Here is a 14,084-nt window from a genome sequence, read left to right as displayed (position 1 = left end):
CCTAACATTCTCACTCTAACAAAAACAATGTTCCACAAATCTCAGGTATAGTGTAAATTCTTTGGACAATAAAACAATACATGGGAAGGGTCACAGTAACATGTTTGACATTTCTGAGAATAGTACTATGAGAAAAACCTTGATATTTTTCTTTACCTGAAACCACAAAATCTCAATTTACAATGATTAACTATTAAACAGCAAAAACATCTCTAAAGCTGCAAAACACCTCTATTGATAATGAGATAATGGCAGTGAAGCTGGTTAATATAAATCTTCTATTGAAATCCTATGTACCCCATTTCCTAACTCTACAAAAATACCCATAATCTCTATGTTGTTTAAAGAAAGGGAAACAATGAACAAATAGCAGCAAGGAAATAGCAATAATGAAAACCCTCTCAACCAAGGAGCAAGTAAACTGAAGCAGTACATCTACTTCTAAATCTAAATGCCTCTACTCTTTTCTATTCTAGAACATTATAATCTTTTAAGCAAGCAGCCAAACTATACCTGTGGCCTTTTCTTTTTTGACTTGATGTTTATGGTCGTGTCCTGAGCCAGAGCAATCATGAGCATTTCCAAAAAGGCTTGGACTTTTCCAGGGAGGCCTTATTACTATATATTATATTTCCAAAAATTAATAGAAAGCCCAACACAGTAAGACAGAAGGAGGAAAGGGACATACCGGGCCCCCGGGACAACCTCGAGGGGAAGAGCTGCCTTGCAGATTCCTTTCTCGTCCCGTGACCTTGTCCCTGGGACAACCTCAAGGGGAAGAGCTGCCTTGCAGATTCCTTTCTCATCCTGGCGGCTCATATTGGGCCCCCGGGGCAGCACCGTGTGAGGAAGAGCTGCCTGGCAGGTTCCTCTCTCCTCCTGTGACCTTGTCACGGTTTGGGCGCACCCCTGCGGCTCCCAACAATTAACTTGGTATTATTCATCTCAGTTGCAAATTTTCTCCCATTCAGTAGATCTTCATTTTGTCAAATGTTTCTTTCACTGTGTAAATGGTTTTAATTCAGTCCTATTTGTTTACTTCTGTTTTTATTCCTTTGCCTTTGGGTATAAATACAAAAATATATTGCTGTGATTTATGTGAAACAGTGATCTAATTATGTTCTCTTCTTTGAGCCTTACGGTTACAGGACTTGCATTTAGGCCTTTAATCTATCTTGAGTTTGCCTTTGTATCTGGTGGGAGGAAATGTCCAGTTCTCATCCTCATGTGTGCAGTTATAGAGTTTTCCCAGCACCAGTGACTTAGGAGCTTCCAGGACACCTTCTTCAGTCTTTAACCAAGAAAAGAACATGTGACTGGGAAAAACTTGTAAGTGTCATATTCTTTTCAGGAAAGGGCTTCACTTCTGGGGCCAGTGAAAGTCACTCATTCATGTCTGACTCTTTGCAACCTCATGGACTGTAGCCTGCCAGGCTTCTCTGTCCATGGAATTCTCCAGGCCAAAATACTAGAGTGGGTAGCCATTCCCTTCTCTGGGGGATCTTCCCAATCGAACCAAGGTCTCCTGCATTGCAGGTGGATTCTTTACCAGCTGAGCTACCAGGGAAATGCAGGAGTCCCTATTAAAAGTGAATGCCCCTCTGTGTGCAGATCTTTTCTGTTGGATACAAAAATCCAGCTCCTCAGTTTCTCATAACTAGGTACTTCCTCCTGAACTGGAGAACTGGGCATTCCAGTAAATGAAACAGCATCAGTGGCCCTGGAGAGTCATTTGTCAATAATTCAAGAGTACAGAGTTTTCCTAGTAAGTCAGAATCCCAGTCATTGTAGCAATGGGAAGACAGGAAGGCAGAGATCAAAAGAAGTATTTAAAAGGCCAATTGTGCTTTGTTTCCAAGGGTGAGTGCTAAGACATGGATGTGTGCATACACACACAGATACAAAAACTGGAAAAATTCCTCCTTGGAAACTCTTGTCAAATCAAAGTTCATCCAAAGGTAGGAAGTTGAGAATTCTTAGGGACAAGTACAGATAAGAGAAAATACACTGGATCTACTTTTTAAAAAAATTAATTTTGACTCCATATGGATTAAAAATTCCAAAAGACGTGGGGATCCCACCAAGCCCTGAATGAACATCCACTGCAGAAGTAATTCCCCTCTTATCTCACTGAAGGAAGATGTCATTTTTTCCTTCATTCCTGAGAACTTTTAACTCATTAAAAAAGTAAGGCTGACCAGAACATACAAATACCTGCCTAAATCAGTTTTAAGAAATCTCACAATTATACTTCTGAGTCTTAATGTATCACTGTGAATGGTAAATTTGGGGCAAACAGAGCCTAAACTGAAATTTGAATTCAAAGAAAGAGAATTATTGTACAATTTTTTGAAAAAATTAAATAAGGCACTATCCAGAAACATTTATTTTACAGTTAGGTAAAATTTAAATAAAATTGTAATTCTTTCATCAATGTATTCTGTTTCTAAAACATAGAAAGGGTTATAATGTTGAATATAAGTTAATATTTATTCTGAAAATGACTTCTTTTAGTCACAATGAGAGGGAAGCAGAAAATGAATAAACATTACATAGAGCACCACTTTTGAGCTAGAAGTTACAGAAGTTATTACAAACATTGCATTGTTTAATAGATGCAATGCTAATTAGGTAAATTCTGTATATATATTTTTTTACAAATAAGATCCTGAATCTCATAGAATCTAGTTTACTTAATAGGGCTTCTCTAGCAGCAGCAGCAGTGGCGCAGTTGGTAAAGAATCTGTTTACTTAATAAGAGCAAGTATATACCAATACTGAAATTATAATGAAACTGTAATCCCACAAACACAAAGAGACACACACGCATAGGCACACATGCTTTTGTATGACAGGCAGAGCTGGAATAGTCTTGACAGCAGCACAAAGGTGATCTAGGATCTGCAAAATGATACATCAGAAAAAAGAATCCTTGTGTCCCTGAAAGCACAAACCTGTTTAATGAGACACTGACACAGGTTATATTTTTTTGGTATTCAATAGGTCAAATATTCATTCTTGAGAAATTTAGATGCTTCTCAGTTAGTATCATTTTGTTGTTCAGTCACTCAATCATGTCCGATTCTATGATTCTATGGACTCCAGCATACCAGGCTTCCCTGTCCTTTACCATCTTCCAGAGTTTGTTCAAACTTATGTCCATTGAGTCAGTGATGACATCTAGTCATCTCATCCTCTGTCATCCCCTTCTCCTCCCACCCTCAATCTTTCCTAGAATCAGGGTCTTTCCAAGGAGAAAATATCATTTATCATCTGACAATAACATTATGTATGGCACAGTTTTTATGTCATGATTACATTAACAAACACAGCAGTTAAGGATGTTATTCTAGGTCACACTGCTAATATGTAAAGACAGTTCTTGAAATAAGATACTCCGGGCATAAAACTTTCACTCAGACTTGCAGAATCTGATTCCCAGGTGTTTGAGACACATTAGTGTGTGTCAAGAGTCCCCATGCCTTCAAAGGCTGCTCCCCAAAAGGGTGGGCATCAGAATACCCTGAGATTTCATGATCCCCAGGAATAATTACAAACCCCAGGAAAAGATGACATTATGAATACTAAATGAAAAGTGGTCTGAATTGCATGTGCTTGTAAAGTTCTTAATGCTGCCATGTAGGTGTGCAAATACAAACACAAAGATGCTGTCTTTCCATTCTGGCTTCTTGAGTATATGACCAAATGGATCAATGATTTTCAGCAAAGCCAAAATATTCCTTAAAATCCAAGTCTGTTTCTGGAAATCTATACAAAAAATACTGGCTCTCTGCTATACTCAGGGGAAAATTGAAATGTAAGGGAATTGTCTCCAATTCTAGGTCTTTGGCAGGTAAAGAAGATTCAACTTTCCCATAAGTCTAGCATCTACTAAATATGGGAACCTGAGTTGCATGAGAGTAAGAGTGAAAGTCTCTCAGTCGTGTCTGACTCTTTGCAATCCCATGGACTATACAGTCCATGGAATTCTCCAGGCCAGAATACTGGAGTGGGTAGTCTTTCCCTTCTCCAGGGGATCTTCCCAACCCAGGGATTGAACCCAGGTCTCCCACACTGCAGGCAGATTCTTTACCAGCTGAGCCACAAGGGAAGCCCAAGAATACTGGAGTGGGTAGCCTGTCCCTTCTCCAGCGGATCTTCCCGACCCAGGAATTGAACCGGGTCTCCTGCATTGCAGGAGGATTCTTTACCAATGGAGCTATGAGGGAAGGGGGCTGCAGGGCACAAAGCAACCTTAGTGACAACACCAGAAAGACCACAGCAACACAGAAGAGATGGAAATTTTGTCTTCATTTTTCTCAGGTCTCAAATGCAGGGGCTTCTTCCTCAGTTTAACCTGCAGCATCTCGTTTTTTGGTGCCTGCAAATATGTTCCACATCTGAGATGAGATCTCTCACCAATTGGCTCTGCTGGACCAGCTCATTCTGAGTTAGCCAGGTTACACAGACCAACCTCCTCCTCAGTCTTCAGGTTTTGCCATTCCTTCAGCTCCTCACTGTTCAGGATCTCTCTCAGGTTTTAAAAGTCTGCCTGGATATTTTCTCTCTCATGTATTTCATTCTTCAGGAATGAGAGAGAGAGGAGGAGGAAAGCAATTCTTGAGGAAACTGACTTTTCCTGTTTTTTCTCTCTGTCACTTTTCAAAGGCTTCCCTAGTAGCTCAGTCAGTAAAGAATCAGCCTGCAATGCAGGAGACCCGGGTTCTATTCCTGGGTCAGGAAGATCCCCTGGGGAAGGAAATGCCAACCCACTCCAGTATTCTTGCCTGAAGAATCACATGGACAGATGAGCCTGGCAGGCTACGAAGTCCATAGTGTCTCAAGAGTCAGACACAACTTAGTAACTAAACCACTACCATCATCACATTTCAAATGAATGGCCTCAAGTCTGCATTACTGAGGCCAACCCTCAGCCAAAATGGGATCCTCATGAATATAGCTCAGCCATCACACATCTGTCCAGGATACTCACGCCTCCCTGCATTACTCCTGACCCCCTCCCTCCTTTCTCTGCCAAAAAGCTGAACACTGAGGACAGAACCATGAACCATTGTCAGATGTCTTCCAAGAAGAGTTAAAGGCTAATAAACATGGCAGGAATGGAATGTGAAATTCAACAGTTATCCTCACCAGAAAGTCCCTTTGTATGAATACCTCCCTTCCAATATCTGTATTCATTTATGATATATTCCCTATCCAGCACCCACTCCTATTAGGAAAATGGTGAAGAAGAGGACTAGTCAAATGACTAACTGTCAGGGAACAAAGAAGAAGGCAGCTCCTTGTGATCAACCTAAGGTCCTTCTCAGACATCTGTCTAACTCCTTCAGGAAGTGCCTCCTCCTACCTTCCAGGTATTAATCTCTCCTTTGACTTGAGCTTTCAGCTTCTCAGCTTCCTGCTGCTCCCTCCTCAGCCTCTTCAAAAATTCCTAGAGTTTCCACTGTGAATAAAGAATCACATCAGAGTTAAGTTATGGGTTTTCTCAACATCACCATAGAAAATAAATGGTGGAGAAATGAAGATGTTTTCCAAAGAGAATAGACTTTACAGAACTGAGAACAGTAATTAGAATCCATGACTTTGGGGGGAAAAAATGAGGTAAGCTATGTGTTCTTTACAACTCAAGCAATAGAAGTCACCATACACTTGCCAAGAGAAGACTGGTTCTGTTTGCTCTAGGAGAGACCTGATCCTGTAGCAAGGAAACAATTTCTATGTCTTCTACCTAGTGTCCTAGTTACCCTCCTGTTCAAAGGGGTAATGTTTTCTTGACCATCAGATCCCCACCTATTAGCATAAGGTACATGAATGTCTACTTCTGGCTTAGTGTCTGTGTGTAGGGTCGAAGTGTCTAAGTGTCAATCACTCTCTGGTGTGGACTCTTTGCAACCCCACAGAGTATAGCCTGCCAGGCTTCTCTGTCCATGGAATTCCCCAGGCAAGAATACTCCAGAGGATCTCCAGAGGATCTTCCCAACACAGGGGTGGGATCCAGTTTCCTGCATTGCAGGCAGATTCTTTACTGTATGAGCAGTATGTAGGGTTATTAGAATATAATTGGAGGAATGCATTGAAATGTCCCTCAGACATCAGAAAGTGAGCATATGAAGAAAAGAGATCACGAACCCCAGGTTCATGGTGAACAAGTAATCAAGTCCAGTGCAAAGTAGACATTTCCCTTCAAGTATCATTTCTGACTTGTCTTTCCTCCATTCTGGTCTCTTACCTGGTTTTTCTGGGCAACCTTCTTCATGAGGAATGTGTGGTGACCACAGTGTTCCTGAGACCACTTGCAAAGCCAGGAAATGGCCTTGTCATCCTCCTCACAGAAGAGCAGGAATTTCTCTTCACGGCACAGACAGATTTCTCTCTTGCTTCTCCAGATTTCTCTCCTTGACCTCCCGGAGCCACTCCATTGGCCAGGTGCCAATGAGGCCACAGGTTCCCAGGTCCATACTTGATTCTGATTACAGGGCACCTTCTCTCCCCATCTAGGCCAATCATGGACTCCTTGTTGTTTGCAGTGTTGCAGGCTTGACAGAAGCTTTGGCCACAGTCAAGGCTGAAGGGTTCTGTCAGAAGCTCAAGGCAAATGGGGCAGGTCAACTTCTCCTGTAGGTTCACTAACTTTCCTGAAGCCATGGCAACTTGTGCCCTCCTGTCCTGAATTCTGAGGATTCTCTCGTTCACAGATCTTCACATTATTGGGAAAGATAAAAGGGACAGAGTAAGAAAGGTAGAAATACATGATAATAACTGCTTATAAATTTAATACAGGCCAAGAAATATGGAGGACATAAAGGAAAATATAGAGAAACAAGGGAAGGATCCTGGGGACCTGACCAAAATGACATTTCATAATAATTTTAAGCACTTTACTATCAGTTCTTGATTCATATCATATCAAATTCCATCCTTATCTGTGCAGTGATTCTTGGTATTTAAATGTTACCAAAGGAAAGTTCCTTTGATACATTTTTTGCTAAGATACTGGGATACACCATCCATCCTGCCTTTTCTTTCTAGTGCCCAGGAAACATTCTAAATATCAAAAGACTGAAACCACTTAAAGCCATTGGATTTTTATATCCACTCCTCTCAGCACTGGATGCTGCCACTGATATCCATATGACTCTCTCTTATAGTTCAGTAAACTGTCTTCTGACATAGTCTCCAATCATAAAGACCTGCTCTATCTAAATTATTTACAGTGTAACCATGCCATCATTTGCTATGCACTGACAATGATTTCCCACATCATCATGACCTATTATATGACAATGTGTTTGTATGTATAAGAGCAAACCCTTCATCTGATGTGTAAATGGAGACAGTGACTTACAAATATCATGTGTATTCAATACACAGAATGAAGTTGAACTTAATATGTTAGGGGTCCTCCTTCAGAGACCTGTCTCCTATCCCACTGAGTGAAATAAAAGAAAAGAAACTTCACGAACCCAATTAATACTCAGAGCAATGAATGAACTATGCTAGGTTTTATCTATACAAATAGTGATTTCACCTGGGCCTAAAAAGATTCATTGAATTATAGAAGTCTGGTATCTAAAAGCATATAAACATAGATTAAATGAATATCAGTCTTAAGAAAAAAAATCTCAAAATATTAGTCCAGGTCATTAAACTAATTATCATTGATGAATTATGTGCTGGTAGTAGGGCTATTATCTATATGAAGTAAGATGAATCTAAAAAGAAGACTTAGATCCAAGATGCCAGAGGAGTAGGTGGATGTGGAGCACATCTCTCTCCATGGATACATCAGGAATACACCTCCAGACACAGAAGATCTTGCAGAACACCAGCTGAGAATGGACAGGAGTACCTGACCACCAGAAAAGAATATATAGAACCATGCAAAACTCAATAGGACAAAGGAAGGAGGGCGAAAAAGAGGAGAATAGGACTGGATTTACCTCTGGAGGGTAGAGAAACTGAAGCAGGGGTCAGATCCCCACATCAGGACAACTGTATGGGAAGAGGTGAAGCACTCTAGGCTGTTGGAGAGTGAAGCAGCTGATCTGTGGCAGTCTAAATGGAATGATAATCACACAGACAACCCTTGCTGCAGCCATATGTTCTCTGGACAGGGACCGAAGTCCCCTAGAAAGTGCAGCAGCTGGGAGCTGGAGCATAGAGATTGGAAAGCAATCCCAGGGCAAGGTTTGCTATTAACTGCAGGGAGACAGCCCAGTGGGACCTGTGGGAAGAGATGCAGCAGGAAATATTCGTGAAGGAAAGCCCAGCAAACATGGCGTCAGGGTGATACTGCTGAGTCACACACAGGAGACAGAGCCATCTCCATAGCCACTCTCTCCCCTGCGCGTCATCACTGGACAGGGGGACCCTGTCCAGAGACAGAGACAGTAGGATCCCAGAGAGAGTGGCCCTTTAAGTGCCTGATGCACCAAGCAGCAGAGAAGGACCCCAGTCAGGGTGGCCGTTCAAGTGCTTGATGCGCTGAGAAACAGAAGAGGCCTCCAGAGTGAGGGAGGGTCATGTAAGTACGCGAGGTACCAAGAAACAGAGAAGGACCCCAACTGGAGCGGGGGGTGGGGGGAGTCCTGCAAATGCCTGAGTGGGTCAAGCAACAGAGAAGGCCTAGCCAGAGAGGCCCTCTAATTGCCAGCTGCCAGAGGCTTCCCTGGTGGCTCAGATGGTAAAGCGTCTGCCTGCAATGTGGGAGATCTGGGTTCGATCCCTGGGTCGGGAAGATCCCCTGGAGAAGGAAATGGCAACCCACTCCAGTACTCTTGCCTGGAAAATCCCATGGATGGAGGAACCTGGTAGGCTATGGTCCCTGGGGTCGCAAAGAGCAGGACACGACTGAGCGACTTCTCTTAGAGGCTAGGAAAAGACTCTAATAGGACTGTAGCCACTGGATACTATGTATCCAGCATTGCCATGGGTCCAAGCTCCTGTGCCACCCCCTCAAACGACCCCCACTTGGACAGAGCAGCCAGAGGCTAGGAAAAACCCTACGGGCCCCATATTCCCTGTTGTCCTAGCCGCTGGTTCCCCTTAGTACCTGGAACTGTCAGGGCCCCTGAGATCCAAGCAGCTGCACCGCCTCCATACCAGGCCCTCCCTGGGGCAAACCCAAGTCCTTCAAAGCAGCCTCAGGAGCAAACCCCTATAGACCACTCATGTGCAGAGGTGGAGATAAAACCACAATTGAAATTCAGGTGTAGTGTGGCTAAGAAACAGGACCCTAAACCTTCCCACCAGTGGTACACGCTGCAGATTAAATTCACGTGATCAACTAGGCGGACTTCGTGTCTGTGGAAGATACATAAGGACAACGAGAGGGCCTGCAAGAGAAAACGCGCTGGCACGGGCAGATGCAGACATTAGAGGCAAGAACATGCAGGAGTAGGGCCAGATTAGAATCTGAGCTGTCCCACAACAGGTCCAGAGACCAGCCCAGTATTGGAGGGCATCTTAGGGAGGTGAGGTGGACTGTGACTCACAGCGAGGGAAAAGACACTAACAGCTGAGATCCAAGAAAAGCATTTATTATTCTTATATTTTAACTTGTTCTGTCATTTTTTGTTTCTGGATTTTTTTTCTCTTTTCCTTTTTTTCCCTCTGTTGCTGTAGTTGTTGATTTTATTAACGGTATTAAATCTGTTTACACTTTTGAGAATTTTCTGTTGTTAATCAGACTTATTTCCTTTAAGTATGACTGCCTCTACATTGGCCTTTTGCAGTTGTGAAGGTTTTTTCCCCCATTTTTTTTAATTAAAAAAATTTGTTATTTTTCTACATCTATTTTTTTGTTTGCTTTTCTTATTCTTTTCCTGTTGTAGTTAATCTTTAGTATATACAAATCTCCTTTACCTACTTCTTTTTTTTTTAAAATTAGTTGGAGGCTAATTACTTTACAATATTGTAGTGGTTTTTGTCATACATTGACATGAATCAGCCATGGATTTACATGTATTCCCCATCCCAATCCCCCCTCCCACCTCCCTCTGGGTCTTCCCAGTGCACCAGGCCCAAGCACTTGTCTCATGCATCCAGCCTGGGCTGGTGATCTGTTTCACCCTAGATAATATACATGTTTCGATGCTGTTCTCTTGAAACATCCCACCCTCGCCTTCTCCCACAGAGTCCAAAATTCTGTTCTGTACATCTGTGTCTCTTTTTCTGTTTTGCATATAGGGTTATCGTTACCATCTTTCTAAATTCCATATATATGTGTTAGTATACTGTATTGGTCTTTATCTTTCTGGCTTACTTCACTCTGTATAATGGGCTCCAGTTTTATCCATCTCATTAGAACTGATTCAAATGAATTCTTTTTAATGGCTGAGTAATATTCCATGGTGTATATGTACCACAGCTTCCTTATCCATTCATCTGCTGATGGACATCTAGGTTGCTTCCTTGTCCTGGCTATTATAAATAGTGCTTGTGATGAACATTGGGGTGCACGTGTCTCTTTCAGATCTGGTTTCCTCAGTGTGTATGCCCAGAAGTGGGACTGCTGGGTCATATGGCAGTTCTAATTCCAATTTTTTAAGAAATCCCCACACTGTTCTCCATAGCAGCTGTACTAGTTTGCATTGCCACCAACAGTGTAAGAGGGTTCCGTTTTCTCCACACCCTCTCCAGCATTTATTGCTTGCAGACTTTTGGATAGCAGCCATCTTGACTGGTGTGTAATGGTACCTCACTGTGGTTTTGATTTGCATTTATCTGATAATTAGTGACGTTGAGCATCTTTTCATGTGTTTGTTTGCCATCTGTATGTCTTCTTTGGAGAAATGTATGTTTAGTTCTGCCTTTACCTACTTCTATTTAACTTTTCTTTTCTTCCTTTTCTCTCTTTTTCTCGCCATGTTTATCAGTCTGTTTTGCTTTCATTGCTTTATTACCCAGCTGGCATATTGCTTTAGTTTTGTTTCCCAGCTTATGTTTTAGTTTTGCTTTTAACTGGTTGATATCATTTTTGCTTTCCTTTGCTCACCAGATCAATCTCTTCTACTTTCTTCTTCTTTTTTTTTGACTGTTTTGGTTTTGGTTATGTGTGTATATAAGTGTACACATATAAAGTTCAAACAGGAAATTTATAGACAGAATTTTCTTCTTTTGTGATTGCAGTAGAACTGTTTCTGCTAAGTATAATAAAACCACAAATTACGGATATTGTATGGAAAGAGTCTTTTTTCCTAAATAGAACTGTAAAGTGAAATTGTGCTTTGTTTATTTCCAAGGTAGTCATCTACTATTATTTAATATAAATTCCTTTCAATACTAGTAAGATAAAACCTGAAACAGTAAACTAACAAATCAGTTCTAAGTAACGGGCCTGACGGAGGTGAACTGTATGAGCTCAGAAGACAAGAGTCTAAAACCAATTTTGGTTGAGAGGGAACGAGGAATATGTAGCAGAGATGATAATCTCCAAAGTCAGTTTTGATGAAGAAAGATTTGATCAGAAAGGGGGAACTCCTGGTGAGGAAAGAGATTTGACTTGTGTCTGTACTTGAATCACTGGGTCGGGAAGATCCCTTGAGAAGGGAATGGCAACCCATTCTAGTATTCTTGCCTGAAGAATTCCATGGACAGAGGAGCCTGGTGGGCTACAGTCCATAGAATCGCAAAGAACTGGACTTGACTAAGTGACTGACACTTTTCAATTTCACATTCTGTGCCCGAGTACAGTGGGTACAGCTGGACATTCTATAAGGAGCAAGGGAAATAAATGCAGAGGCTGCTCTAACTTATTTCCCTTTCAGGTCTAATGATGTGGATATAATAATACTTCTCTGACATCTTTTTATATCACGAACACCAATCAAGTAAGAAGATTTTAAAAGTGAAAGGTAGATGTCACTGTTACTAGAAGTTAGATGCTTCCAGATGTCACTTTTAGAAATTCTTCCCAGGTGCTCGTCTTGCTCCTGATCTCTCAGCTGAGCTGGTTCTGAGTGGCAAATCCAGCTCATAGAGAAGCTTGAGCAGGATAAGGATGTAAGGAAGTGCAGTAGTTCCATGTCTGGACCAGTGAATACCCACAGAGGAGAGCCTGCCAGCTGTCACATCATCAGGCTCCTGAGCATAGACAGGCCTATGGAATGAGAATTTATTGATACGGTCATGCAGAAATACTACAGTGATACCCTGATAGAAATTAAAATAACAGGACTCAAAGACCCCTTGGCCTTTGCTCTTGTTAATAGAAGGGATTTTCTACCTCTTGAAAAATCAGGGATCCTGACTGACCTCAGCAAGGTGCAACTGAAACCTAACAGAATGTGAAGGAGTTGTGGGTAAATTTTAGTCTTGAGAAATAAATAGTCCCTCCAAGGAACAAATCAAGCCTTTCTCTTCTTCCAATCCCCCTTCTCCTAAGACTTCCCCTCCCCCAGACAGATCTTCAGTCAGTGCTCTCAGCAGGAAGCCTGCAGGCTGGGCCATTTCCCCCTTTAGAACAGCTTCCAGACATCTAATTAAACACACTCAAGCAGATTTCATTTTTTTCTTCTGTGTCTCTCAGACTCTGCCCTCTACAAACCACTCAGCTAGCCTCACATCCTAACAGAGAAGTTGCGATTCCTTGGAGAAGGGTGAAGACAGGCCCTGGGCAGATGTGTTCAGGATTCACTCACCTCACCAGGGGCCTGACCTCCACTATGATGATCCGAAGTAGAAGATGAGGGGAAATGAAAGTTAAATTCTAGGGGGTGGAGTTTGGACAGGAAAGGAGGAGAGAAATTATAGACCAATAAGAGGTGTCCACATAGAGCCTTTGGAAAGTGACAAGGCTTTTGTGCCTGAGCCTGGTGGGTCAGTGAGTGCATTTTATTCCTATCTCAGCTCTTCTCCTGAAAGCTGTTCTCATGTTTCTTCAAACTAACCCATCCTTTGGAAAACAAAGCTTCCTGAGCAATGTAATTTTACAGACCCACCTTGTCTCATTTCCTTACAAATGTGCTATCAAGAGGAGGGAGTCAAGTATCCTCTTTTCCCCAGTGAGGACCCACACTGAGGGCTCCCTGAGGCAGCAACGCTGGCATGCTCTCCCCTGGCCTGTGTCCACCAGCTGAAGTAAGTGAATGTGGACAGACTGTCCTATTAGGTCATGTTAGAAGAAACGGCTCAACAGATCTGAAATCACTGAGGTGGTCAATCAGAGGGGTGATCACAGAGTGGTTGTTCACTGATGCTGACTTTAAGAAGTTGGGTGCAATATGGCCAAAATGACACTTTTCTAAATAGACTAAGAAGATGAAAGTGTATGAAGTATCATTTGTTGCACAATGTCTTCTAATACTATCTAACATATAATTCCTATAATTTTAACATGATAAAAATGAATTAGAGAAATTAGTGAGATGGTTAATTTTATGTGTCAACTCGACTGGTTACTGGGTGACCAGATTAGACATTCTTTCTGGTTGTGTCTGTGTGTGTGTTGTTTCCAGATGAGATTAGAATTGGATGTGGACTTTGTAAAGTAGTTTGCTTTTCCCAGTGTGGGTGGACATCATCCAATTTGTTGAGGGCCTGCAAAGAACAAAGATCTTCCCTGTAGCTCAGATGGTAAAGAATCTGCCTGCAATGCAGGAGACCTGGGTTCGATCCCTGGGTCAGGAAGATCCTCTGGAGAAGGGAATGGCAACCCACTCCAGTATTCTTGCCTGGAGAATCCCATGGACAGAGGAGCCTGGCAGGCTATAGTTCCATGGGATCGCAAAGAGTTGGACATGACTGAGCGACCTAATATTGCTACTGCTACTGCAAAGAACAAAAATCGTGCGTGAGACAATGTTTAATTCTCATTTTCTCACATGTAACTGTCCTGTTTTCTGAGCACCAATTACTGAAGAGGTTCCAGGACATCTACTTTGTCCTTTCTCTGAGAAGAGAGTATGTGACTGGGAGCTACTTATCAATGTTATATTCTTTCAGCAGAAGGCTTTATTTCTGGGCCCAGGAGCCACTACTAGAAAGTGAATGCCCTTCAGGGTGCAGATCTTTTCTTTTTAAATACAAAAATTCAGGTCTTCATTTTCTTTTAACTAATTGCT

General features: G+C 42.1%; 1 long non-coding RNA gene across 1 annotated transcript; it reads right to left on the bottom strand.

The window, feature by feature from the left end:
• Positions 1-4,156: 4,156 nt before the first annotated feature.
• Positions 4,157-12,706, bottom strand: LOC139034033 (uncharacterized). Its single transcript, XR_011486502.1, has 3 exons — positions 12,663-12,706; positions 6,251-6,718; positions 4,157-5,464 (listed from the first exon to the last, which is right to left on the bottom strand). It is a non-coding gene; the product is annotated as an uncharacterized lncRNA (long non-coding RNA).
• Between the last annotated feature and the right edge of the window lie 1,378 nt (positions 12,707-14,084).

Source organism: Odocoileus virginianus, unplaced genomic scaffold, assembly GCF_023699985.2.
Source record: "Odocoileus virginianus isolate 20LAN1187 ecotype Illinois unplaced genomic scaffold, Ovbor_1.2 Unplaced_Contig_20, whole genome shotgun sequence".
Taxonomy (NCBI): domain Eukaryota; kingdom Metazoa; phylum Chordata; class Mammalia; order Artiodactyla; family Cervidae; genus Odocoileus; species Odocoileus virginianus.
The sequence above is the reverse complement of the archived record's forward strand: the minus strand, read 5'-3'. Positions and strand labels throughout refer to the sequence as shown.